A 24,833-nucleotide genomic window follows, 5' to 3' on the forward strand; every position below is an offset into this window, starting at 1 on the left:
AAATGTACCTTCAGGGGGCACTCGGAGTTGAACCAAGGACCTCTTGATCTGCAGTCAAATGCTCTACCACTGAGCTATACCCCCTATATTTGAAAAATGCAAAAGCTCAATTTTTTTTTTCAACATGCAATCTGAAAAATGTTCAAATGCTCTACCACTAAGCTATGCCACCTATATTTGAAAAATGTAAACTCTTCTTTTTTAACATGAAACCTGAAATTTTCTTCAGTTTATATATGGTTGTGTTTTTTTACTTTGATATGCATTTTTCTTTGTTAAAAATAATTAACTTTAGCAAAAAGTACAGAGGAACTCTCAGGAATTTTTATTTTACCAGTCAAATCTTAGTTTTAGAGTCTACCAATGTGCTTTAAGAAAGCACAAAAACATGAATTCAACTTCACAAGGTTCAAAAGCTTGCATAAATATGTAGGTAAGAAATCATGTACAGTATTATTAATCCATTGTAAACGCACCTTCAGGGGGCACTTTGAGTTAAACCAAAGATCTCTTGATCTGCAGTCTAACTGTCTACCACTGAGATATACCCCCTAATATTAAAAGACCTAAACTCTTTTTTTTTTTTTTTTTCCCTCATAAAACCGGAAATCTATTTGCACAGTTTTATGTTGTTGTGCCTTTTTTACATTGATATACATTTTTATTTGTTAAAAGTAACAAACTAATACAACAAGTACAGAGAAACACTGAGTAATTTTTATATCACAAGTAAATTCTCAGTTTTATAGTATTCCAATGTGCTTTATATATCTTTTGTAGATTTCTTTACAGGCAAAATTTCTCAAACTTTTTGCTGCATTTCTTAACTAGTATTCATATAAAGAAAACATGAATTCAACTTCATACGGTTCTAAATCTAGTATAAATATATAGGTAGCGAAGCATGTATTTTTAATCTGTTGAAAATGTACCTTCAGGGGGCACTTGGAGTTGAACCAAGGACCTCTTGATCTGCAGTCAAATGCTCTACCACTGAGCTATACCCCCTATATTCGAAAAATGCAAACGCTCAATTTTTTTTTTTCAACATGCAATCTGAAAAATGTTCAAATGCTCTACCACTAAGCTATGCCACCTATATTTGAAAAATGTAAACTCTTCTTTTTTAACATGAAACCTGAAATTTTCTTCAGTTTATATATGGTTGTGTTTTTTTACTTTGATATGCATTTTTCTTTGTTCAAAATAATTAACTTTAGCAAAAAGTACAGAGGAACTCTCAGGAATTTTTATTTTACCAGTCAAATCTTAGTTTTAGAGTCTACCAATGTGCTTTAAGAAAGCACAAAAACATGAATTCAACTTCACATGGTTCAAAAGCTTGCATAAATATGTAGGTAAGAAATCATGTACAGTATTATTAATCCATTGTAAACGCATCTTCAGGGGGCACTTGGAGTTAAACCAAAGATCTCTTGATCTGCAGTCTAACTGTCTACCACTGAGATATACCCCCAATATTAAAAGACCTAAACTCTTTTTTTTTTTTTTTTTTTTTTTTTTTCTCCCTCATAAAACCTGAAATCTATTTGCACAGTTTTATGTTGTTGTGCCTTTTTTACATTGATATACATTTTTATTTGTTAAAAATAACAAACTAATACAACAAGTACAGAGAAACACTCATTAATTTTTATATCACAAGTAAATTCTCAGTTTTATAGTCTTCCAATGTGCTTTATATATCTTTTGTAGATTTCTTTACAGGCAAAATTTCTCAAACTTTTTGCTGCATTTCTTAACTAGTATTCATATAAAGAAAACATGAATTCAACTTCATACGGTTCTAAATCTAGTATAAATATATAGGTAGCAAAGCATGTATTTTTAATCTGTTGAAAATGTACCTTCAGGGGTCACTTGGAGTTGAACCAAGGATCTCTTGATCTGCAGTCAAATGCTCTACCACTGAGCTATACCCCCTATATTTGAAAAATGCAAACGCTCAATTTTTTTTTTTCAACATGCAATCTGAAAAATGTTCAAATGCTCTACCACTAAGCTATGCCACCTATATTTGAAAAATGTAAACTCTTCTTTTTTAACATGAAACCTGAAATTTTCTTCAGTTTATATATGGTTGTGTTTTTTTACTTTGATATGCATTTTTCTTTGTTCAAAATAATTAACTTTAGCAAAAAGTACAGAGGAACTCTCAGGAATTTTTATTTTACCAGTCAAATCTTAGTTTTAGAGTCTACCAATGTGCTTTAAGAAAGCACAAAAACATGAATTCAACTTCACATGGTTCAAAAGCTTGCATAAATATGTAGGTAAGAAATCATGTACAGTATTATTAATCCATTGTAAACGCATCTTCAGGGGGCACTTGGAGTTAAACCAAAGATCTCTTGATCTGCAGTCTTACTGTCTACCACTGAGATATACCCCCAATATTAAAAGACCTAAACTCTTTTTTTTTTTTTTTTTTTTTTTTCCCTCATAAAACCTGAAATCTATTTGCACAGTTTTATGTTGTTGTGCCTTTTTTACATTGATATACATTTTTATTTGTTAAAAGTAACAAACTAATACAACAAGTACAGAGAAACACTGAGTAATTTTTATATCACAAGTAAATTCTCAGTTTTATAGTCTTCCAATGTGCTTTATATATCTTTTGTAGATTTCTTTACAGGCAAAATTTCTCAAACTTTTTGCTGCATTTCTTAACTAGTATTCATATAAAGAAAACATGAATTCAACTTCATACGGTTCTAAATCTAGTATAAATATATAGGTAGCGAAGCATGTATTTTTAATGTGTTGAAAATGTACCTTCAGGGGTCACTTGGAGTTGAACCAAGGATCTCTTGATCTGCAGTCAAATGCTCTACCACTGAGCTATACCCCCTATATTTGAAAAATGCAAACGCTCAATTTTTTTTTTTCAACATGCAATCTGAAAAATGTTCAAATGCTCTACCACTAAGCTATGCCACCTATATTTGAAAAATGTAAACTCTTCTTTTTTAACATGAAACCTGAAATTTTCTTCAGTTTATATATGGTTGTGTTTTTTTACTTTGATATGCATTTTTCTTTGTTCAAAATAATTAACTTTAGCAAAAAGTACAGAGGAACTCTCAGGAATTTTTATTTTACCAGTCAAATCTTAGTTTTAGAGTCTACCAATGTGCTTTAAGAAAGCACAAAAACATGAATTCAACTTCACATGGTTCAAAAGCTTGCATAAATATGTAGGTAAGAAATCATGTACAGTATTATTAATCCATTGTAAACGCATCTTCAGGGGGCACTTGGAGTTAAACCAAAGATCTCTTGATCTGCAGTCTTACTGTCTACCACTGAGATATACCCCCAATATTAAAAGACCTAAACTCTTTTTTTTTTTTTTTTTTTTTTTTCCCTCATAAAACCTGAAATCTATTTGCACAGTTTTATGTTGTTGTGCCTTTTTTACATTGATATACATTTTTATTTGTTAAAAATAACAAACTAATACAACAAGTACAGAGAAACACTCATTAATTTTTATATCACAAGTAAATTCTCAGTTTTATAGTCTTCCAATGTGCTTTATATATCTTTTGTAGATTTCTTTACAGGCAAAATTTCTCAAACTTTTTGCTGCATTTCTTAACTAGTATTCATATAAAGAAAACATGAATTCAACTTCATACGGTTCTAAATCTAGTATAAAGATATAGGTAGCGAAGCATGTATTTTTAATCTGTTGAAAATGTACCTTCAGGGGGCACTCGGAGTTGAACCAAGGACCTCTTGATCTGCAGTCAAATGCTCTACCACTGAGCTATACCTCCTATATTTGAAAAATGCAAACGCTCAATTTTTTTTTTCAACATGCAATCTGAAAAATGTTCAAATGCTCTACCACTAAGCTATGCCACCTATATTTGAAAAATGTAAACTCTTCTTTTTTAACATGAAACCTGAAATTTTCTTCAGTTTATATATGGTTGTGTTTTTTTACTTTGATATGCATTTTTCTTTGTTCAAAATAATTAACTTTAGCAAAAAGTACAGAGGAACTCTCAGGAATTTTTATTTTACCAGTCAAATCTTAGTTTTAGAGTCTACCAATGTGCTTTAAGAAAGCACAAAAACATGAATTCAACTTCACATGGTTCAAAAGCTTGCATAAATATGTAGGTAAGAAATCATGTACAGTATTATTAATCCATTGTAAACGCATCTTCACGGGGCACTTGGAGTTAAACCAAAGATCTCTTGATCTGCAGTCTAACTGTCTACCACTGAGATATACCCCCAATATTAAAAGACCTTAACTCTTTTTTTTTTTTTTTTTTTTTTCCCTCATAAAACCTGAAATCTATTTGCACAGTTTTATGTTGTTGTGCCTTTTTTACATTGATATACATTTTTATTTGTTAAAAGTAACAAACTAATACAACAAGTACAGAGAAACACTCAGTAATTTTTATATCACAAGTAAATTCTCAGTTTTATAGTCTTCCAATGTGCTTTATATATCTTTTGTAGATTTCTTTACAGGCAAAATTTCTCAAACTTTTTGCTGCATTTCTTAACTAGTATTCATATAAAGAAAACATGAATTCAACTTCATACGGTTCTAAATCTAGTATAAATATATAGGTAGCGAAGCATGTATTTTTAATCTGTTGAAAATTTACCTTCAGGGGGCACTTGGAGTTGAACCAAGGACCTCTTGATCTGCAGTCAAATGCTCTACCACTGAGGTATACCCCCTATATTCGAAAAATGCAAACGCTCAATTTTTTTTTTTCAACATGCAATCTGAAAAATGTTCAAATGCTCTACCACTAAGCTATGCCACCTATATTTGAAAAATGTAAACTCTTCTTTTTTAACATGAAACCTGAAATTTTCTTCAGTTTATATATGGTTGTGTTTTTTTACTTTGATATGCATTTTTCTTTGTTCAAAATAATTAACTTTAGCAAAAAGTACAGAGGAACTCTCAGGAATTTTTATTTTACCAGTCAAATCTTAGTTTTGGAGTCTACCAATGTGCTTTAAGAAAGCACAAAAACATGAATTCAACTTCACATGGTTCAAAAGCTTACATAAATATGTAGGTAAGAAATCATGTACAGTATTATTAATCCATTGTAAACGCATCTTCAGGGGGCACTTGGAGTTAAACCAAAGATCTCTTGATCTGCAGTCTAACTGTCTACCACTGAGATATACCCCCAATATTAAAAGACCTAAACTCTTTTTTTTTTTTTTTTTTTTTTTTCCCTCATAAAACCTGAAATCTATTTGCACAGTTTTATGTTGTTGTGCCTTTTTTACATTGATATACATTTTTATTTGTTAAAAATAACAAACTAATACAACAAGTACAGAGAAACACTCATTAATTTTTATATCACAAGTAAATTCTCAGTTTTATAGTCTTCCAATGTGCTTTATATATCTTTTGTAGATTTCTTTACAGGCAAAATTTCTCAAACTTTTTGCTGCATTTCTTAACTAGTATTCATATAAAGAAAACATGAATTCAACTTCATACGGTTCTAAATCTAGTATAAATATATAGGTAGCGAAGCATGTATTTTTAATCTGTTGAAAATGTACCTTCAGGGGGCACTTGGAGTTGAACCAAGGACCTCTTGATCTGCAGTCAAATGCTCTACCACTGAGCTATACCCCCTATATTTGAAAAATGCAAACGCTCAATTTTTTTTTTCAACATGCAATCTGAAAAATGTTCAAATGCTCTACCACTAAGCTATGCCACCTATATTTGAAAAATGTAAACTCTTCTTTTTTAACATGAAACCTGAAATTTTCTTCAGTTTATATATGGTTGTGTTTTTTTACTTTGATATGCATTTTTCTTTGTTCAAAATAATTAACTTTAGCAAAAAGTACAGAGGAACTCAAAGGAATTTTTATTTTACCAATCAAATCTTAGTTTTAGAGTCTACCAATGTGCTTTAAGAAAGCACAAAAACATGAATTCAACTTCACAAGGTTCAAAAGCTTGCATAAATATGTAGGTAAGAAATCATGTACAGTTTTATTAATCCATTGTAAACGCACCTTCAGGGGGCACTTTGAGTTAAACCAAAGATCTCTTGATCTGCAGTCTAACTGTCTACCACTGAGATATACCCCCTAATATTAAAAGGCCTAAACTCTTTTTTTTTTTTTTTTCCCTCATAAAACCTGAAATCTATTTGCACAGTTTTATGTTGTTGTGCCTTTTTTACATTGATATACATTTTTATTTGTTAAAAATAACAAACTAATACAACAAATACAGAGAAACACTCATTAATTTTTATATCACAAGTAAATTCTCAGTTTTATAGTCTTCCAATGTGCTTTATATATCTTTTGTAGATTTCTTTTCAGGCAAAATTTCTCAAAGTTTTTGCTGCATTTCTTAACTAGTATTCATATAAAGAAAACATGAATTAAACTTCATACGGTTCTAAATCTAGTATAAATATATAGGTAGCGAAGCATGTATTTTTAATCTGTTGAAAATGTACCTTCAGGGGGCACTTGGAGTTGAACCAAGGACCTCTTGATCTGCAGTCAAATGCTCTACCACTAAGCTATGCCACCTATATTTGAAAAATGTAAACTCTTCTTTTTTAACATGAAACCTGAAATTTTCTTCAGTTTATATATGGTTGTGTTTTTTTACTTTGATATGCATTTTTCTTTGTTCAAAATAATTAACTTTAGCAAAAAGTACAGAGGAACTCTCAGGAATTTTTATTTTACCAGTCAAATCTTAGTTTTAGAGTCTACCAATGTGCTTTAAGAAAGCACAAAAACATGAATTCAACTTCACATGGTTCAAAAGCTTGCATAAATATGTAGGTAAGAAATCATGTACATTATTATTAATCCATTGTAAACGCATCTTCAGGGGGCACTTGGAGTTAAACCAAAGATCTCTTGATCTGCAGTCTAACTGTCTACCACTGAGATATACCCCCAATATTAAAAGACCTAAACTCTTTTTTTTTTTTTTTTTTTTTTTTTTTTTTCCCTCATAAAACCTGAAATCTATTTGCACAGTTTTATGTTGTTGTGCCTTTTTTACATTGATATACATTTTTATTTGTTAAAAATAACAAACTAATACAACAAGTACAGAGAAACACTCATTAATTTTTATATCACAAGTAAATTCTCAGTTTTATAGTCTTCCAATGTGCTTTATATGTCTTTTGTAGATTTCTTTACAGGCAAAATTTCTCAAACTTTTTGCTGCATTTCTTAACTAGTATTCATATAAAGAAAACATGAATTCAACTTCATACGGTTCTAAATCTAGTATAAATATATAGGTAGCGAAGCATGTATTTTTAATCTGTTGAAAATGTACCTTCAGGGGGCACTCGGAGTTGAACCAAGGACCTCTTGATCTGCAGTCAAATGCAGATACCACTCTGCAGATACCAAATGCTCTACCACTGAGCTATACCCCCTATATTTGAAAAATGCAAAAGCTCAATTTTTTTTTTCAACATGCAATCTGAAAAATGTTCAAATGCTCTACCACTAAGCTATGCCACCTATATTTGAAAAATGTAAACTCTTCTTTTTTAACATGAAACCTGAAATTTTCTTCAGTTTATATATGGTTGTGTTTTTTTACTTTGATATGCATTTTTCTTTGTTAAAAATAATTAACTTTAGCAAAAAGTACAGAGGAACTCTCAGGAATTTTTATTTTACCAGTCAAATCTTAGTTTTAGAGTCTACCAATGTGCTTTAAGAAAGCACAAAAACATGAATTCAACTTCACAAGGTTCAAAAGCTTGCATAAATATGTAGGTAAGAAATCATGTACAGTATTATTAATCCATTGTAAACGCACCTTCAGGGGGCACTTTGAGTTAAACCAAAGATCTCTTGATCTGCAGTCTAACTGTCTACCACTGAGATATACCCCCTAATATTAAAAGACCTAAACTCTTTTTTTTTTTTTTTTTCCCTCATAAAACCTGAAATCTATTTGCACAGTTTTATGTTGTTGTGCCTTTTTTACATTGATATACATTTTTATTTGTTAAAAGTAACAAACTAATACAACAAGTACAGAGAAACACTGAGTAATTTTTATATCACAAGTAAATTCTCAGTTTTATAGTCTTCCAATGTGCTTTATATATCTTTTGTAGATTTCTTTACAGGCAAAATTTCTCAAACTTTTTGCTGCATTTCTTAACTAGTATTCATATAAAGAAAACATGAATTCAACTTCATACGGTTCTAAATCTAGTATAAATATATAGGTAGCGAAGCATGTATTTTTAATCTGTTGAAAATGTACCTTCAGGGGCACTTGGAGTTGAACCAAGGACCTCTTGATCTGCAGTCAAATGCTCTACCACTGAGCTATACCCCCTATATTCGAAAAATGCAAACGCTCAATTTTTTTTTTTCAACATGCAATCTGAAAAATGTTCAAATGCTCTACCACTAAGCTATGCCACCTATATTTGAAAAATGTAAACTCTTCTTTTTTAACATGAAACCTGAAATTTTCTTCAGTTTATATATGGTTGTGTTTTTTTACTTTGATATGCATTTTTCTTTGTTCAAAATAATTAACTTTAGCAAAAAGTACAGAGGAACTCTCAGGAATTTTTATTTTACCAGTCAAATCTTAGTTTTAGAGTCTACCAATGTGCTTTAAGAAAGCACAAAAACATGAATTCAACTTCACATGGTTCAAAAGCTTGCATAAATATGTAGGTAAGAAATCATGTACAGTATTATTAATCCATTGTAAACGCATCTTCAGGGGGCACTTGGAGTTAAACCAAAGATCTCTTGATCTGCAGTCTAACTGTCTACCACTGAGATATACCCCCAATATTAAAAGACCTAAACTCTTTTTTTTTTTTTTTTTCTCCCTCATAAAACCTGAAATCTATTTGCACAGTTTTATGTTGTTGTGCCTTTTTTACATTGATATACATTTTTATTTGTTAAAAATAACAAACTAATACAACAAGTACAGAGAAACACTCATTAATTTTTATATCACAAGTAAATTCTCAGTTTTATAGTCTTCCAATGTGCTTTATATATCTTTTGTAGATTTCTTTACAGGCAAAATTTCTCAAACTTTTTGCTGCATTTCTTAACTAGTATTCATATAAAGAAAACATGAATTCAACTTCATACGGTTCTAAATCTAGTATAAATATATAGGTAGCGAAGCATGTATTTTTAATCTGTTGAAAATGTACCTTCAGGGGTCACTTGGAGTTGAACCAAGGATCTCTTTATCTGCAGTCAAATGCTCTACCACTGAGCTATACCCCCTATATTTGAAAAATGCAAACGCTCAATTTTTTTTTTTCAACATGCAATCTGAAAAATGTTCAAATGCTCTACCACTAAGCTATGCCACCTATATTTGAAAAATGTAAACTCTTCTTTTTTAACATGAAACCTGAAATTTTCTTCAGTTTATATATGGTTGTGTTTTTTTACTTTGATATGCATTTTTCTTTGTTCAAAATAATTAACTTTAGCAAAAAGTACAGAGGAACTCTCAGGAATTTTTATTTTACCAGTCAAATCTTAGTTTTAGAGTCTACCAATGTGCTTTAAGAAAGCACAAAAACATGAATTCAACTTCACATGGTTCAAAAGCTTGCATAAATATGTAGGTAAGAAATCATGTACAGTATTATTAATCCATTGTAAACGCATCTTCAGGGGGCACTTGGAGTTAAACCAAAGATCTCTTGATCTGCAGTCTAACTGTCTACCACTGAGATATACCACCAATATTAAAAGACCTAAACTCTTTTTTTTTTTTTTTCCCTCATAAAACCTGAAATCTATTTGCACAGTTTTATGTTGTTGTGCCTTTTTTACATTGATATACATTTTTATTTGTTAAAAATAACAAACTAATACAACAAGTACAGAGAAACACTCATTAATTTTTATATCACAAGTAAATTCTCAGTTTTATAGTCTTCTAATGTGCTTTATATATCTTTTGTAGATTTCTTTACAGGCAAAATTTCTTAAACTTTTTGCTGCATTTCTTAACTAGTATTCATATAAAGAAAACATGAATTCAACTTCATACGGTTCTAAATCTAGTATAAATATATAGGTAGCGAAGCATGTATTTTTAATCTGTTGAAAATGTACCTTCAGGGGGCACTCGGAGTTGAACCAAGGACCTCTTGATCTGCAGTCAAATGCTCTACCACTGAGCTATACCCCCTATATTTGAAAAATGCAAACGCTCAATTTTTTTTTTCAACATGCAATCTGAAAAATGTTCAAATGCTCTACCACTAAGCTATGCCACCTATATTTGAAAAATGTAAACTCTTCTTTTTTAACATGAAACCTGAAATTTTCTTCAGTTTATATATGGTTGTGTTTTTTTACTTTGATATGCATTTTTCTTTGTTCAAAATAATTAACTTTAGCAAAAAGTACAGAGGAACTCTCAGGAATTTTTATTTTACCAATCAAATCTTAGTTTTAGAGTCTACCAATGTGCTTTAAGAAAGCACAAAAACATGAATTCAACTTCACAAGGTTCAAAAGCTTGCATAAATATGTAGGTAAGAAATCATGTACAGTATTATTAATCCATTGTAAACGCACCTTCAGGGGGCACTTTGAGTTAAACCAAAGATCTCTTTATCTGCAGTCTAACTGTCTACCACTGAGATATACCCCCTAATATTAAAAGGCCTAAACTCTTTTTTTTTTTTTTTTCCCTCATAAAACCTGAAATCTATTTGCAGTTTTATGTTGTTGTGCCTTTTTTACATTGATATACATTTTTATTTGTTAAAAGTAACAAACTAATACAACAAGTACAGAGAAACACTCAGTAATTTTTATATCACAAGTAAATTCTCAGTTTTATAGTCTTCCAATGTGCTTTATATATCTTTTGTAGATTTCTTTTCAGGCAAAATTTCTCAAAGTTTTTGCTGCATTTCTTAACTAGTATTCATATAAAGAAAACATGAATTCAACTTCATACGGTTCTAAATCTAGTATAAATATATAGGTAGCGAAGCATGTATTTTTAATCTGTTGAAAATGTACCTTCAGGGGGCACTCGGAGTTGAACCAAGGACCTCTTGATCTGCAGTCAAATGCTCTACCACTGAGATATACCCCCTATATTTGAAAAATGCAAACGCTCACTTTTTTTTTTTTAACATGCAATCTGAAAAATGTTCAAATGCTCTACCACTAAGCTATGCCACCTATATTTGAAAAATGTAAACTCTTCTTTTTTAACATGAAACCTGAAATTTTCTTCAGTTTATATATGGTTGTGTTTTTTTACTTTGATATGCATTTTTCTTTGTTAAAAATAATTAACTTTAGCAAAAAGTACAGAGGAACTCTCAGGAATTTTTATTTTACCAGTCAAACCTTAGTTTTAGAGTCTACCAATGTGCTTTAAGAAAGCACAAAAACATGAATTCAACTTCACATGGTTCAAAAGCTTGCATAAATATGTAGGCAAGAAATCATGTACAGTATTATTAATCCATTGTAAACGCACCTTCAGGGGGCACTTCGAGTTAAACCAAAGATCTCTTGATCTGCAGTCTAACTGTCTACCACTGAGATATACCCCCTAATATTAAAAGACCTAAACTCTTTTTTTTTTTTTTTTTTTTTTTCCCTCATAAAACCTGAAATCTATTTGCACAGTTTTATGTTGTTGTGCCTTTTTTACATTGATATACATTTTTATTTGTTAAAAGTAACAAACTAATACAACAAGTACAGAGAAACACTCAGTAATTTTTATATCACAAGTAAATTCTCAGTTTTATAGTCTTCCAATGTGCTTTATATATCTTTTGTAGATTTCTTTACAGGCAAAATTTCTCAAACTTTTTGCTGCATTTCTTAACTAGTATTCATATAAAGAAAACATGAATTCAACTTCATACGGTTCTAAATCTAGTATAAATATACAGGCAGCGAAGCATGAATTTTTAATCTGTTGAAAATGTACCTTCAGGGGGCACTTGGAGTTGAACCAAGGACCTCTTGATCTGCAGTCAAATGCTCTACCACTGAGCTATACCCCCTATATTCGAAAAATGCAAACGCTCAATTTTTTTTTTTCAACATGCAATCTGAAAAATGTTCAAATGCTCTACCACTAAGCTATGCCACCTATATTTGAAAAATGTAAACTCTTCTTTTTTAACATGAAACCTGAAATTTTCTTCAGTTTATATATGGTTGTGTTTTTTTACTTTGATATGCATTTTTCTTTGTTCAAAATAATTAACTTTAGCAAAAAGTACAGAGGAACTCTCAGGAATTTTTATTTTACCAATCAAATCTTAGTTTTAGAGTCTACCAATGTGCTTTAAGAAAGCACAAAAACATGAATTCAACTTCACAAGGTTCAAAAGCTTGCATAAATATGTAGGTAAGAAATCATGTACAGTATTATTAATCCATTGTAAACGCACCTTCAGGGGGCACTTTGAGTTAAACCAAAGATCTCTTTATCTGCAGTCTAACTGTCTACCACTGAGATATACCCCCTAATATTAAAAGGCCTAAACTCTTTTTTTTTTTTTTTTCCCTCATAAAACCTGAAATCTATTTGCAGTTTTATGTTGTTGTGCCTTTTTTACATTGATATACATTTTTATTTGTTAAAAGTAACAAACTAATACAACAAGTACAGAGAAACACTCAGTAATTTTTATATCACAAGTAAATTCTCAGTTTTATAGTCTTCCAATGTGCTTTATATATCTTTTGTAGATTTCTTTTCAGGCAAAATTTCTCAAAGTTTTTGCTGCATTTCTTAACTAGTATTCATATAAAGAAAACATGAATTCAACTTCATACGGTTCTAAATCTAGTATAAATATATAGGTAGCGAAGCATGTATTTTTAATCTGTTGAAAATGTACCTTCAGGGGGCACTCGGAGTTGAACCAAGGACCTCTTGATCTGCAGTCAAATGCTCTACCACTGAGATATACCCCCTATATTTGAAAAATGCAAACGCTCACTTTTTTTTTTTTAACATGCAATCTGAAAAATGTTCAAATGCTCTACCACTAAGCTATGCCACCTATATTTGAAAAATGTAAACTCTTCTTTTTTAACATGAAACCTGAAATTTTCTTCAGTTTATATATGGTTGTGTTTTTTTACTTTGATATGCATTTTTCTTTGTTAAAAATAATTAACTTTAGCAAAAAGTACAGAGGAACTCTCAGGAATTTTTATTTTACCAGTCAAACCTTAGTTTTAGAGTCTACCAATGTGCTTTAAGAAAGCACAAAAACATGAATTCAACTTCACATGGTTCAAAAGCTTGCATAAATATGTAGGCAAGAAATCATGTACAGTATTATTAATCCATTGTAAACGCACCTTCAGGGGGCACTTCGAGTTAAACCAAAGATCTCTTGATCTGCAGTCTAACTGTCTACCACTGAGATATACCCCCTAATATTAAAAGACCTAAACTCTTTTTTTTTTTTTTTTTTTTTTTTTCCCTCATAAAACCTGAAATCTATTTGCACAGTTTTATGTTGTTGTGCCTTTTTTACATTGATATACATTTTTATTTGTTAAAAGTAACAAACTAATACAACAAGTACAGAGAAACACTCAGTAATTTTTATATCACAAGTAAATTCTCAGTTTTATAGTCTTCCAATGTGCTTTATATATCTTTTGTAGATTTCTTTACAGGCAAAATTTCTCAAACTTTTTGCTGCATTTCTTAACTAGTATTCATATAAAGAAAACATGAATTCAACTTCATACGGTTCTAAATCTAGTATAAATATACAGGCAGCGAAGCATGAATTTTTAATCTGTTGAAAATGTACCTTCAGGGGGCACTTGGAGTTGAACCAAGGACCTCTTGATCTGCAGTCAAATGCTCTACCACTGAGCTATACCCCCTATATTCGAAAAATGCAAACGCTCAATTTTTTTTTTTCAACATGCAATCTGAAAAATGTTCAAATGCTCTACCACTAAGCTATGCCACCTATATTTGAAAAATGTAAACTCTTCTTTTTTAACATGAAACCTGAAATTTTCTTCAGTTTATATATGGTTGTGTTTTTTTACTTTGATATGCATTTTTCTTTGTTCAAAATAATTAACTTTAGCAAAAAGTACAGAGGAACTCTCAGGAATTTTTATTTTACCAGTCAAATCTTAGTTTTAGAGTCTACCAATGTGCTTTAAGAAAGCACAAAAACATGAATTCAACTTCACATGGTTCAAAAGCTTGCATAAATATGTAGGTAAGAAATCATGTACAGTATTATTAATCCATTGTAAACGCATCTTCAGGGGGCACTTGGAGTTAAACCAAAGATCTCTTGATCTGCAGTCTAACTGTCTACCACTGAGATATACCCCCAATATTAAAAGACTTAAACTCTTTTTTTTTTTTTTTTTTTTTTTCCTTCATAAAACCTGAAATCTATTTGCATAGTTTTATGTTGTTGTGCCTTTTTTACATTGATATACATTTTTATTTGTTAAAAATAACAAACTAATACAACAAGTACAGAGAAACACTCATTAATTTTTATATCACAAGTAAATTCTCAGTTTTATAGTCTTCCAATGTGCTTTATATATCTTTTGTAGATTTCTTTACAGGCAAAATTTCTCAAACTTTTTGCTGCATTTCTTAACTAGTATTCATATAAAGAAAACATGAATTCAACTTCATACGGTTCTAAATCTAGTATAAATATATAGGTAGCGAAGCATGTATTTTTAATCTGTTGAAAATGTACCTTCAGGGGGCACTCGGAGTTGAACCAAGGACCTCTTGATCTGCAGTCAAATGCTCTACCACTGAGCTATACCCCCTATATTTGAAAAATGCAAACGCTCAATTTTTTTTTTCAACATGCAATCTGAAAAATGTTCAAATGCTCTACCACTAAGCTATGCCACCTATATTTGAAAAATGTAAACTCTTCTTTTTTAACATGAAACCTGAAATTTTCTTCAGTTTATATATGGTTGTGTTTTTTTACTTTGATATGCATTTTTCTTTGTTAAAAATAATTAACTTTAGCAAAAAGTACAGAGGAACTCTCAGGAATTTTTATTTTACCAGTCAAATCTTAGTTTTAGAGTCTACCAATGTGCTTTAAGAAAGCACAAAAACATGAATTCAACTTCACAAGGTTCAAAAGCTTGCATAAATATGTAGGTAAGAAATCATGTACAGTATTATTAATCCATTGTAAACGCACCTTCAGGGGGCACTTTGAGTTAAACCAAAGATCTCTTGATCTGCAGTCTAACTGACTACCACTGAGATATACCCCCTAATATTAAAAGACCTAAACTCTTTTTTTTTTTTTTTTTTTTTTTTCCCTCATAAAACCTGAAATCTATTTGCACAGTTTTATGTTGTTGTGCCTTTTTTACATTGATATACATTTTTATTTGTTAAAAGTAACAAACTAATACAACAAGTACAGAGAAACACTCAGTAATTTTTATATCACAAGTAAATTCTCAGTTTTATAGTCTTCCAATGTGCTTTATATATCTTTTGTAGATTTCTTTACAGGCAAAATTTCTCAAACTTTTTGCTGCATTTCTTAACTAGTATTCATATAAAGAAAACATGAATTCAACTTCATACGGTTCTAAATCTAGTATAAATATATAGGCAGCGAAGCATGAATTTTTAATCTGTTGAAAATGTACCTTCAGGGGGCACTTGGAGTTGAACCAAGGACCTCTTGATCTGCAGTCAAATGCTCTACCACTGAGCTATACCCCTATATTCGAAAAATGCAAACGCTCAATTTTTTTTTTTCAACATGCAATCTGAAAAATGTTCAAATGCTCTACCACTAAGCTATGCCACCTATATTTGAAAAATGTAAACTCTTCTTTTTTAACATGAAACCTGAAATTTTCTTCAGTTTATATATGGTTGTGTTTTTTTACTTTGATATGCATTTTTCTTTGTTCAAAATAATTAACTTTAGCAAAAAGTACAGAGGAACTCTCAGGAATTTTTATTTTACCAATCAAATCTTAGTTTTAGAGTCTACCAATGTGCTTTAAGAAAGCACAAAAACATGAATTCAACTTCACATGGTTCAAAAGCTTGCATAAATATGTAGGCAAGAAATCATGTACAGTATTATTAATCCATTGTAAACGCACCTTCAGGGGGCACTTTGAGTTAAACCAAAGATCTCTTGATCTGCAGTCTAACTGTCTACCACTGAGATATACCCCCTAATATTAAAAGACCTAAACTCTTTTTTTTTATTTTTTTTTTTTTCCCTCATAAAACCTGAAATCTATTTGCACAGTTTTATGTTGTTGTGCCTTTTTTACATTGATATACATTTTTATTTGTTAAAAGTAACAAACTAATACAACAAGTACAGAGAAACACTCATTAATTTTTATATCACAAGTAAATTATCAGTTTTATAGTCTTTCAATGTGCTTTATATATCTTTTGTAGATTTCTTTTCAGGCAAAATTTCTCAAACTTTTTGCTGCATTTCTTTACTAGTATTCATATAAAGAAAACATGAATTCAACTTCATACAGTTCTAAATCTAGTATAAATATATAGGTAGCAAAGCATGTATTTTTAATCTGTTGAAAATGTACCTTCAGGGGGCACTCGGAGTTGAACCAAGGACCTCTTGATCTGCAGTCAAATGCTCTACCACTGAGCTATACCCCCATATTTGAAAAATGCAAACGCTCAATTTTTTTTTTTCAACATGCAATCTGAAAAATGTTCAAATGCTCTACCACTAAGCTATGCCACCTATATTTGAAAAATGTAAACTCTTCTTTTTTAACATGAAACCTGAAATTTTCTTCAGTTTATATATGGTTGTGTTTTTTTACTTTGACATGCATTTTTCTTTGTTAAAAATAATTAACTTTAGCAAAAAGTACAGAGGAACTCTCAGGAATTTTTATTTTACCAGTCAAATCTTAGTTTTAGAGTCTACCAATGTGCTTTAAGAAAGACAAAAACATGAATTCAACATCATATGGTTCAAAAGCTTGCATAAATATGTAGGTAAAAAATCATGTACAGTATTATTAATCCATTGTAAACGCACCTTCAGGGGGCACTTGGAGTTAAACCAAAGATCTCTTGATCTGCAGTCTAACTGTCTACCACTGAGATATACCCCCTAATATTAAAAGACCTAAACTCTTTTTTTTTTTTTTTTTTTTTTTTTTTCCCCTCATAAAACCTGAAATCTATTTGCACAGTTTTATGTTGTTGTGCCTTTTTTACATTGATATACATTTTTATTTGTTAAAAATAACAAACTAATACAACAAGTACAGAGAAACACTCAATAACTTTTATATCACAAGTAAATTCTCAGTTTTATAGTCTTCCAATGTGCTTTATATATCTTTTGTAGATTTCTTTACAGGCAAAATTTCTCAAACTTTTTGCTGCATTTCTTAACTAGTATTCATATAAAGAAAACATGAATTCAACTTCATACGGTTCTAAATCTAGTATAAATATATAGGTAGCGAAGCATGTATTTTTAATCTGTTGAAAATGTACCTTCAGGGAGCACTCGAAGTTGAACCAAGGACCTCTTGATCTGCAGTCAAATGCTCTACCACTGAGCTATACCCCCTATTTTTGAAAAATGCAAACGCTCAATTTTTTTTTTTCAACATGCAATCTGAAAAATGTTCAAATGCTCTACCACTAAGCTATGCCACCTATATTTGAAAAATGTAAACTCTTCTTTTTTAACATGAAACCTGACATTTTCTTCAGTTTATATATGGTTGTGTTTTTTTACTTTGATATGCATTTTTCTTTGTTCAAAATAATTAACTTTAGCAAAAAGTACAGAGGAACTCTCAGGAATTTTTATTTTACCAGTCAAATCTTAGTTTTAGAGTCTACCAATGTGCTTTAAGAAAGCACAAAAATATGAATTCAACTTCACATGGTTCAAAAGCTTGCATAAATATGTAGGTAAGAAATCATGTACAGTTTTATTAATCCATTGTAAACGCATCTTCAGGGGGCACTTGGAGTTAAACCAAAGATCTCTTGATCTGCAGTCTAACTGTCTACCACTGAGATATACCCCCAATATTAAAAGACCTAAACTCTTTTTTTTTTTTTTTTTTTTTTTTTTTTCCCTCATAAAACCTGAAATCTATTTGCACAGTTTTATGTTGTTGTGCCTTTTTTACATTGATATACATTTTTATTTGTTAAAAATAACAAACTAATACAACAAGTACAGAGAAACACTCATTAATTTTTATATCACAAGTAAATTCTCAGTTTTATAGTCTTCCAATGTGCTTTATATATCTTTTGTAGATTTCTTTACAGGCAAAATTTCTCAAACTTTTTGCTGCATTTCTTAACTAGTATTCATATAAAGAAAACATGAATTCAACTTCATACGGTTCTAAATCTAGTATAAATATATAGGTAGCGAAGCATGTATTTTTAATCTGTTGAAAATGTACCTTCAGGGGGCACTCGGAGTTGAACCAAGAACCTCTTGATCTGCAGTCAAATGCTCTACCACTGAGCTATACCCCCTATATTTGAAAAATGCAAAAGCTCAATTTTTTTTTTCAACATGCAATCTGAAAAATGTTCAAATGCTCTACCACTAAGCTATGCCACCTATATTTGAAAAATGTAAACTCTTCTTTTTTAACATGAAACCTGAAATTTTCTTCAGTTTATATATGGTTGTGTTTTTTTACTTTGATATGCATTTTTCTTTGTTAAAAATAATTAACTTTAGCAAAAAGTACAGAGGAACTCTCAGGAATTTTTATTTTACCAGTCAAATCTTAGTTTTAGAGTCTACCAATGTGCTTTAAGAAAGCACAAAAACATGAATTCAACTTCACAAGGTTCAAAAGCTTGCATAAATATGTAGGTAAGAAATCATGTACAGTATTATTAATCCATTGTAAACGCACCTTCAGGGGGCACTTTGAGCTAAACCAAAGATCTCTTGATCTGCAGTCTAACTGTCTACCACTGAGATATACCCCCTAATATTAAAAGACCTAAACTCTTTTTTTTTTTTTTTTCCCTCATAAAACCGGAAATCTATTTGCACAGTTTTATGTTGTTGTGCCTTTTTTACATTGATATACATTTTTATTTGTTAAAAGTAACAAACTAATACAACAAGTACAGAGAAACACTGAGTAATTTTTATATCACAAGTAAATTCTCAGTTTTATAGTATTCCAATGTGCTTTATATATCTTTTGTAGATTTCTTTACAGGCAAAATTTCTCAAACTTTTTGCTGCATTTCTTAACTAGTATTCATATAAAGAAAACATGAATTCAACTTCATACGGTTCTAAATCTAGTATAAATATATAGGTAGCGAAGCATGTATTTTTAATCTGTTGAAAATGTACCTTCAGGGGGCACTTGGAGTTGAACCAAGGACCTCTTGATCTGCAGTCAAATGCTCTACCACTGAGCTATACCCCCTATATTCGAAAAATGCAAACGCTCAATTTTTTTTTTTCAACATGCAATCTGAAAAATGTTCAAATGCTCTACCACTAAGCTATGCCACCTATATTTGAAAAATGTAAACTCTTCTTTTTTAACATGAAACCTGAAATTTTCTTCAGTTTATATATGGTTGTGTTTTTTTACTTTGATATGCATTTTTCTTTGTTCAAAATAATTAACTTTAGCAAAAAGTACAGAGGAACTCTCAGGAATTTTTATTTTACCAGTCAAATCTTAGTTTTAGAGTCTACCAATGTGCTTTAAGAAAGCACAAAAACATGAATTCAACTTCACATGGTTCAAAAGCTTGCATAAATATGTAGGTAAGAAATCATGTACAGTATTATTAATCCATTGTAAACGCATCTTCAGGGGGCACTTGGAGTTAAACCAAAGATCTCTTGATCTGCAGTCTAACTATCTACCACTGAGATATACCCCCAATATTAAAAGACCTAAACTCTTTTTTTTTTTTTTTTCCCTCATAAAACCTGAAATCTATTTGCACAGTTTTATGTTGTTGTGCCTTTTTTACATTGATATACATTTTTATTTGTTAAAAATAACAAACTAATACAACAAGTACAGAGAAACACTCATTAATTTTTATATCACAAGTAAATTCTCAGTTTTATAGTCTTCCAATGTGCTTTATATATCTTTTGTAGATTTCTTTACAGGCAAAATTTCTCAAACTTTTTGCTGCATTTCTTAACTAGTATTCATATAAAGAAAACATGAATTCAACTTCATACGGTTCTAAATCTAGTATAAATATATAGGTAGCCAAGCATGTATTTTTAATCTGTTGAAAATGTACCTTCAGGGGGCACTCGGAGTTGAACCAAGGACCTCTTGATCTGCAGTCAAATGCTCTACCACTGAGCTATACCCCCTATATTTGAAAAATGCAAAAGCTCAATTTTTTTTTTCAACATGCAATCTGAAAAATGTTCAAATGCTCTACCACTAAGCTATGCCACCTATATTTGAAAAATGTAAACTCTTCTTTTTTAACATGAAACCTGAAATTTTCTTCAGTTTATATATGGTTGTGTTTTTTTACTTTGATATGCATTTTTCTTTGTTAAAAATAATTAACTTTAGCAAAAAGTACAGAGGAACTCTCAGGAATTTTTATTTTACCAGTCAAATCTTAGTTTTAGAGTCTACCAATGTGCTTTAAGAAAGCACAAAAACATGAATTCAACTTCACAAGGTTCAAAAGCTTGCATAAATATGTAGGTAAGAAATCATGTACAGTATTATTAATCCATTGTAAACGCACCTTCAGGGGGCACTTTGAGTTAAACCAAAGATCTCTTGATCTGCAGTCTAACTGTCTACCACTGAGATATACCCCCTAATATTAAAAGACCTAAACTCTTTTTTTTTTTTTTTTCCCTCATAAAACCGGAAATCTATTTGCACAGTTTTATGTTGTTGTGCCTTTTTTACATTGATATACATTTTTATTTGTTAAAAGTAACAAACTAATACAACAAGTACAGAGAAACACTGAGTAATTTTTATATCACAAGTAAATTCTCAGTTTTATAGTATTCCAATGTGCTTTATATATCTTTTGTAGATTTCTTTACAGGCAAAATTTCTCAAACTTTTTGCTGCATTTCTTAACTAGTATTCATATAAAGAAAACATGAATTCAACTTCATACGGTTCTAAATCTAGTATAAATATATAGGTAGCGAAGCATGTATTTTTAATCTGTTGAAAATGTACCTTCAGGGGGCACTTGGAGTTGAACCAAGGACCTCTTGATCTGCAGTCAAATGCTCTACCACTGAGCTATACCCCCTATATTCGAAAAATGCAAACGCTCAATTTTTTTTTTTCAACATGCAATCTGAAAAATGTTCAAATGCTCTACCACTAAGCTATGCCACCTATATTTGAAAAATGTAAACTCTTCTTTTTTAACATGAAACCTGAAATTTTCTTCAGTTTATATATGGTTGTGTTTTTTTACTTTGATATGCATTTTTCTTTGTTCAAAATAATTAACTTTAGCAAAAAGTACAGAGGAACTCTCAGGAATTTTTATTTTACCAGTCAAATCTTAGTTTTAGAGTCTACCAATGTGCTTTAAGAAAGCACAAAAACATGAATTCAACTTCACATGGTTCAAAAGCTTGCATAAATATGTAGGTAAGAAATCATGTACAGTATTATTAATCCATTGTAAACGCATCTTCAGGGGGCACTTGGAGTTAAACCAAAGATCTCTTGATCTGCAGTCTAACTGTCTACCACTGAGATATACCCCCAATATTAAAAGACCTAAACTCTTTTTTTTTTTTTTTTTTTTTTTTTTTCTCCCTCATAAAACCTGAAATCTATTTGCACAGTTTTATGTTGTTGTGCCTTTTTTACATTGATATACATTTTTATTTGTTAAAAATAACAAACTAATACAACAAGTACAGAGAAACACTCATTAATTTTTATATCACAAGTAAATTCTCAGTTTTATAGTCTTCCAATGTGCTTTATATATCTTTTGTAGATTTCTTTACAGGCAAAATTTCTCAAACTTTTTGCTGCATTTCTTAACTAGTATTCATATAAAGAAAACATGAATTCAACTTCATACTGTTCTAAATGTTGTATAAAGATATAGGTAGCGAAGCATGTATTTTTAATCTGTTGAAAATGTACCTTCAGGGGGCACTCGGAGTTGAACCAAGGACCTCTTGATCTGCAGTCAAATGCTCTACCACTGAGATATACCTCCTATATTTGAAAAATGCAAACGCTCAATTTTTTTTTTCAACATGCAATCTGAAAAATGTTCAAATGCTCTACCACTAAGCTATGCCACCTATATTTGAAAAATGTAAACTCTTCTTTTTTAACATGAAACCTGAAATTTTCTTCAGTTTATATATGATTGTGTTTTTTTACTTTGATATGCATTTTTCTTTGTTCAAAATAATTAACTTTAGCAAAAAGTACAGAGGAACTCTCAGGAATTTTTATTTTACCAATCAAATCTTAGTTTTAGAGTCTACCAATGTGCTTTAAGAAAGCACAAAAACATGAATTCAACTTCACAAGGTTCAAAAGCTTGCATAAATATGTAGGTAAGAAATCATGTACAGTATTATTAATCCATTGTAAACGCATCTTCAGGGGGCACTTGGAGTTAAACCAAAGATCTCTTGATCTGCAGTCTTACTGTCTACCACTGAGATATACCCCCAATATTAAAAGACCTAAACTCTTTTTTTTTTTTTTTTTTTTTTTCCCTCATAAAACCTGAAATCTATTTGCACAGTTTTATGTTGTTGTGCCTTTTTTACATTGATATACATTTTTATTTGTTAAAAATAACAAACTAATACAAGTACAGAGAAACACTCATTAATTTTTATATCACAAGTAAATTCTCAGTTTTATAGTCTTCCAATGTGCTTTATATATCTTTTGTAGATTTCTTTACAGGCAAAATTTCTCAAACTTTTTGCTGCATTTCTTAACTAGTATTCATATAAAGAAAACATGAATTCAACTTCATACGGTTCTAAATCTAGTATAAAGATATAGGTAGCGAAGCATGTATTTTTAATCTGTTGAAAATGTACCTTCAGGGGGCACTCGGAGTTGAACCAAGGACCTCTTGATCTGCAGTCAAATGCTCTACCACTGAGCTATACCTCCTATATTTGAAAAATGCAAACGCTCAATTTTTTTTTTCAACATGCAATCTGAAAAATGTTCAAATGCTCTACCACTAAGCTATGCCACCTATATTTGAAAAATGTAAACTCTTCTTTTTTAACATGAAACCTGAAATTTTCTTCAGTTTATATATGGTTGTGTTTTTTTACTTTGATATGCATTTTTCTTTGTTCAAAATAATTAACTTTAGCAAAAAGTACAGAGGAACTCTCAGGAATTTTTATTTTACCAGTCAAATCTTAGTTTTAGAGTCTACCAATGTGCTTTAAGAAAGCACAAAAACATGAATTCAACTTCACATGGTTCAAAAGCTTGCATAAATATGTAGGTAAGAAATCATGTACAGTATTATTAATCCATTGTAAACGCATCTTCAGGGGGCACTTGGAGTTAAACCAAAGATCTCTTGATCTGCAGTCTAACTGTCTACCACTGAGATATACCCCCAATATTAAAAGACCTAAACTCTTTTTTTTTTTTTTTTTTTTTTTTTCTTCTCCCTCATAAAACCTGAAATCTATTTGCACAGTTTTATGTTGTTGTGCCTTTTTTACATTGATATACATTTTTATTTGTTAAAAATAACAAACTAATACAACAAGTACAGAGAAACACTCATTAATTTTTATATCACAAGTAAATTCTCAGTTTTATAGTCTTCCAATGTGCTTTATATATCTTTTGTAGATTTCTTTCCAGGCAAAATTTCTCAAACTTTTTGCTGCATTTCTTAACTAGTATTCATATAAAGAAAACATGAATTCAACTTCATACGGTTCTAAATCTAGTATAAAGATATAGGTAGCGAAGCATGTATTTTTAATCTGTTGAAAATGTACCTTCAGGGGGCACTCGGAGTTGAACCAAGGACCTCTTGATCTGCAGTCAAATGCTCTACCACTGAGCTATACCTCCTATATTTGAAAAATGCAAACGCTCAATTTTTTTTTTCAACATGCAATCTGAAAAATGTTCAAATGCTCTACCACTAAGCTATGCCACCTATATTTGAAAAATGTAAACTCTTCTTTTTTAACATGAAACCTGAAATTTTCTTCAGTTTATATATGGTTGTGTTTTTTTACTTTGATATGCATTTTTCTTTGTTCAAAATAATTAACTTTAGCAAAAAGTACAGAGGAACTCTCAGGAATTTTTATTTTACCAATCAAATCTTAGTTTTAGAGTCTACCAATGTGCTTTAAGAAAGCACAAAAACATGAATTCAACTTCACAAGGTTCAAAAGCTTGCATAAATATGTAGGTAAGAAATCATGTACAGTATTATTAATCCATTGTAAACGCACCTTCAGGGGGCACTTTGAGTTAAACCAAAGATCTCTTGATCTGCAGTCTAACTGTCTACCACTGAGATATACCCCCTAATATTAAAAGACCTAAACTCTTTTTTTTTTTTTTTTTTTTTTTCCCTCATAAAACCTGAAATCTATTTGCACAGTTTTATGTTGTTGTGCCTTTTTTACATTGATATACATTTTTATTTGTTAAAAGTAACAAACTAATACAACAAGTACAGAGAAACACTGAGTAATTTTTATATCACAAGTAAATTCTCAGTT

The 24,833-nt window shown here is 30.3% G+C and overlaps 27 non-coding genes across 27 annotated transcripts; all 27 read right to left on the reverse strand.

Annotated features, from left to right (window-relative positions):
- Positions 1-12: 12 nt before the first annotated feature.
- Positions 13-84, reverse strand: TRNAC-GCA (transfer RNA cysteine (anticodon GCA)). The gene has a single exon. It is a non-coding gene; the product is annotated as a tRNA-Cys (tRNA).
- Positions 85-936: 852 nt separating this feature from the next.
- On the reverse strand, positions 937-1,008 carry TRNAC-GCA (transfer RNA cysteine (anticodon GCA)). The gene has a single exon. It is a non-coding gene; the product is annotated as a tRNA-Cys (tRNA).
- An 864-nt stretch (positions 1,009-1,872) lies between these two features.
- TRNAC-GCA (transfer RNA cysteine (anticodon GCA)) lies at positions 1,873-1,944 on the reverse strand. The gene has a single exon. It is a non-coding gene; the product is annotated as a tRNA-Cys (tRNA).
- An 859-nt stretch (positions 1,945-2,803) lies between these two features.
- TRNAC-GCA (transfer RNA cysteine (anticodon GCA)) lies at positions 2,804-2,875 on the reverse strand. The gene has a single exon. It is a non-coding gene; the product is annotated as a tRNA-Cys (tRNA).
- An 859-nt stretch (positions 2,876-3,734) lies between these two features.
- On the reverse strand, positions 3,735-3,806 carry TRNAC-GCA (transfer RNA cysteine (anticodon GCA)). Its single transcript has one exon. It is a non-coding gene; the product is annotated as a tRNA-Cys (tRNA).
- An 856-nt stretch (positions 3,807-4,662) lies between these two features.
- Positions 4,663-4,734, reverse strand: TRNAC-GCA (transfer RNA cysteine (anticodon GCA)). The gene has a single exon. It is a non-coding gene; the product is annotated as a tRNA-Cys (tRNA).
- An 859-nt stretch (positions 4,735-5,593) lies between these two features.
- On the reverse strand, positions 5,594-5,665 carry TRNAC-GCA (transfer RNA cysteine (anticodon GCA)). The gene has a single exon. It is a non-coding gene; the product is annotated as a tRNA-Cys (tRNA).
- Positions 5,666-6,516: 851 nt separating this feature from the next.
- Positions 6,517-6,588, reverse strand: TRNAC-GCA (transfer RNA cysteine (anticodon GCA)). Its single transcript has one exon. It is a non-coding gene; the product is annotated as a tRNA-Cys (tRNA).
- A 776-nt stretch (positions 6,589-7,364) lies between these two features.
- On the reverse strand, positions 7,365-7,463 carry TRNAC-GCA (transfer RNA cysteine (anticodon GCA)). The gene has a single exon. It is a non-coding gene; the product is annotated as a tRNA-Cys (tRNA).
- Positions 7,464-8,314: 851 nt separating this feature from the next.
- On the reverse strand, positions 8,315-8,386 carry TRNAC-GCA (transfer RNA cysteine (anticodon GCA)). Its single transcript has one exon. It is a non-coding gene; the product is annotated as a tRNA-Cys (tRNA).
- An 854-nt stretch (positions 8,387-9,240) lies between these two features.
- On the reverse strand, positions 9,241-9,312 carry TRNAC-GCA (transfer RNA cysteine (anticodon GCA)). The gene has a single exon. It is a non-coding gene; the product is annotated as a tRNA-Cys (tRNA).
- Positions 9,313-10,162: 850 nt separating this feature from the next.
- TRNAC-GCA (transfer RNA cysteine (anticodon GCA)) lies at positions 10,163-10,234 on the reverse strand. Its single transcript has one exon. It is a non-coding gene; the product is annotated as a tRNA-Cys (tRNA).
- Positions 10,235-11,083: 849 nt separating this feature from the next.
- Positions 11,084-11,155, reverse strand: TRNAC-GCA (transfer RNA cysteine (anticodon GCA)). Its single transcript has one exon. It is a non-coding gene; the product is annotated as a tRNA-Cys (tRNA).
- Positions 11,156-12,014: 859 nt separating this feature from the next.
- TRNAC-GCA (transfer RNA cysteine (anticodon GCA)) lies at positions 12,015-12,086 on the reverse strand. The gene has a single exon. It is a non-coding gene; the product is annotated as a tRNA-Cys (tRNA).
- An 850-nt stretch (positions 12,087-12,936) lies between these two features.
- On the reverse strand, positions 12,937-13,008 carry TRNAC-GCA (transfer RNA cysteine (anticodon GCA)). The gene has a single exon. It is a non-coding gene; the product is annotated as a tRNA-Cys (tRNA).
- An 861-nt stretch (positions 13,009-13,869) lies between these two features.
- Positions 13,870-13,941, reverse strand: TRNAC-GCA (transfer RNA cysteine (anticodon GCA)). The gene has a single exon. It is a non-coding gene; the product is annotated as a tRNA-Cys (tRNA).
- Positions 13,942-14,799: 858 nt separating this feature from the next.
- Positions 14,800-14,871, reverse strand: TRNAC-GCA (transfer RNA cysteine (anticodon GCA)). The gene has a single exon. It is a non-coding gene; the product is annotated as a tRNA-Cys (tRNA).
- An 859-nt stretch (positions 14,872-15,730) lies between these two features.
- On the reverse strand, positions 15,731-15,802 carry TRNAC-GCA (transfer RNA cysteine (anticodon GCA)). The gene has a single exon. It is a non-coding gene; the product is annotated as a tRNA-Cys (tRNA).
- Positions 15,803-16,660: 858 nt separating this feature from the next.
- TRNAC-GCA (transfer RNA cysteine (anticodon GCA)) lies at positions 16,661-16,732 on the reverse strand. Its single transcript has one exon. It is a non-coding gene; the product is annotated as a tRNA-Cys (tRNA).
- Positions 16,733-17,594: 862 nt separating this feature from the next.
- On the reverse strand, positions 17,595-17,666 carry TRNAC-GCA (transfer RNA cysteine (anticodon GCA)). Its single transcript has one exon. It is a non-coding gene; the product is annotated as a tRNA-Cys (tRNA).
- Positions 17,667-18,529: 863 nt separating this feature from the next.
- TRNAC-GCA (transfer RNA cysteine (anticodon GCA)) lies at positions 18,530-18,601 on the reverse strand. The gene has a single exon. It is a non-coding gene; the product is annotated as a tRNA-Cys (tRNA).
- Positions 18,602-19,452: 851 nt separating this feature from the next.
- On the reverse strand, positions 19,453-19,524 carry TRNAC-GCA (transfer RNA cysteine (anticodon GCA)). Its single transcript has one exon. It is a non-coding gene; the product is annotated as a tRNA-Cys (tRNA).
- An 851-nt stretch (positions 19,525-20,375) lies between these two features.
- Positions 20,376-20,447, reverse strand: TRNAC-GCA (transfer RNA cysteine (anticodon GCA)). The gene has a single exon. It is a non-coding gene; the product is annotated as a tRNA-Cys (tRNA).
- An 851-nt stretch (positions 20,448-21,298) lies between these two features.
- TRNAC-GCA (transfer RNA cysteine (anticodon GCA)) lies at positions 21,299-21,370 on the reverse strand. Its single transcript has one exon. It is a non-coding gene; the product is annotated as a tRNA-Cys (tRNA).
- An 864-nt stretch (positions 21,371-22,234) lies between these two features.
- TRNAC-GCA (transfer RNA cysteine (anticodon GCA)) lies at positions 22,235-22,306 on the reverse strand. The gene has a single exon. It is a non-coding gene; the product is annotated as a tRNA-Cys (tRNA).
- Positions 22,307-23,160: 854 nt separating this feature from the next.
- On the reverse strand, positions 23,161-23,232 carry TRNAC-GCA (transfer RNA cysteine (anticodon GCA)). Its single transcript has one exon. It is a non-coding gene; the product is annotated as a tRNA-Cys (tRNA).
- An 864-nt stretch (positions 23,233-24,096) lies between these two features.
- Positions 24,097-24,168, reverse strand: TRNAC-GCA (transfer RNA cysteine (anticodon GCA)). The gene has a single exon. It is a non-coding gene; the product is annotated as a tRNA-Cys (tRNA).
- Positions 24,169-24,833: the final 665 nt, after the last annotated feature.

Source organism: Dendrobates tinctorius, unplaced genomic scaffold (assembly GCF_039654945.1).
Source record: "Dendrobates tinctorius isolate UK_male_01 unplaced genomic scaffold, ASM3965494v1 ptg000008l, whole genome shotgun sequence".
In the NCBI taxonomy this organism is placed as follows: domain Eukaryota; kingdom Metazoa; phylum Chordata; class Amphibia; order Anura; family Dendrobatidae; genus Dendrobates; species Dendrobates tinctorius.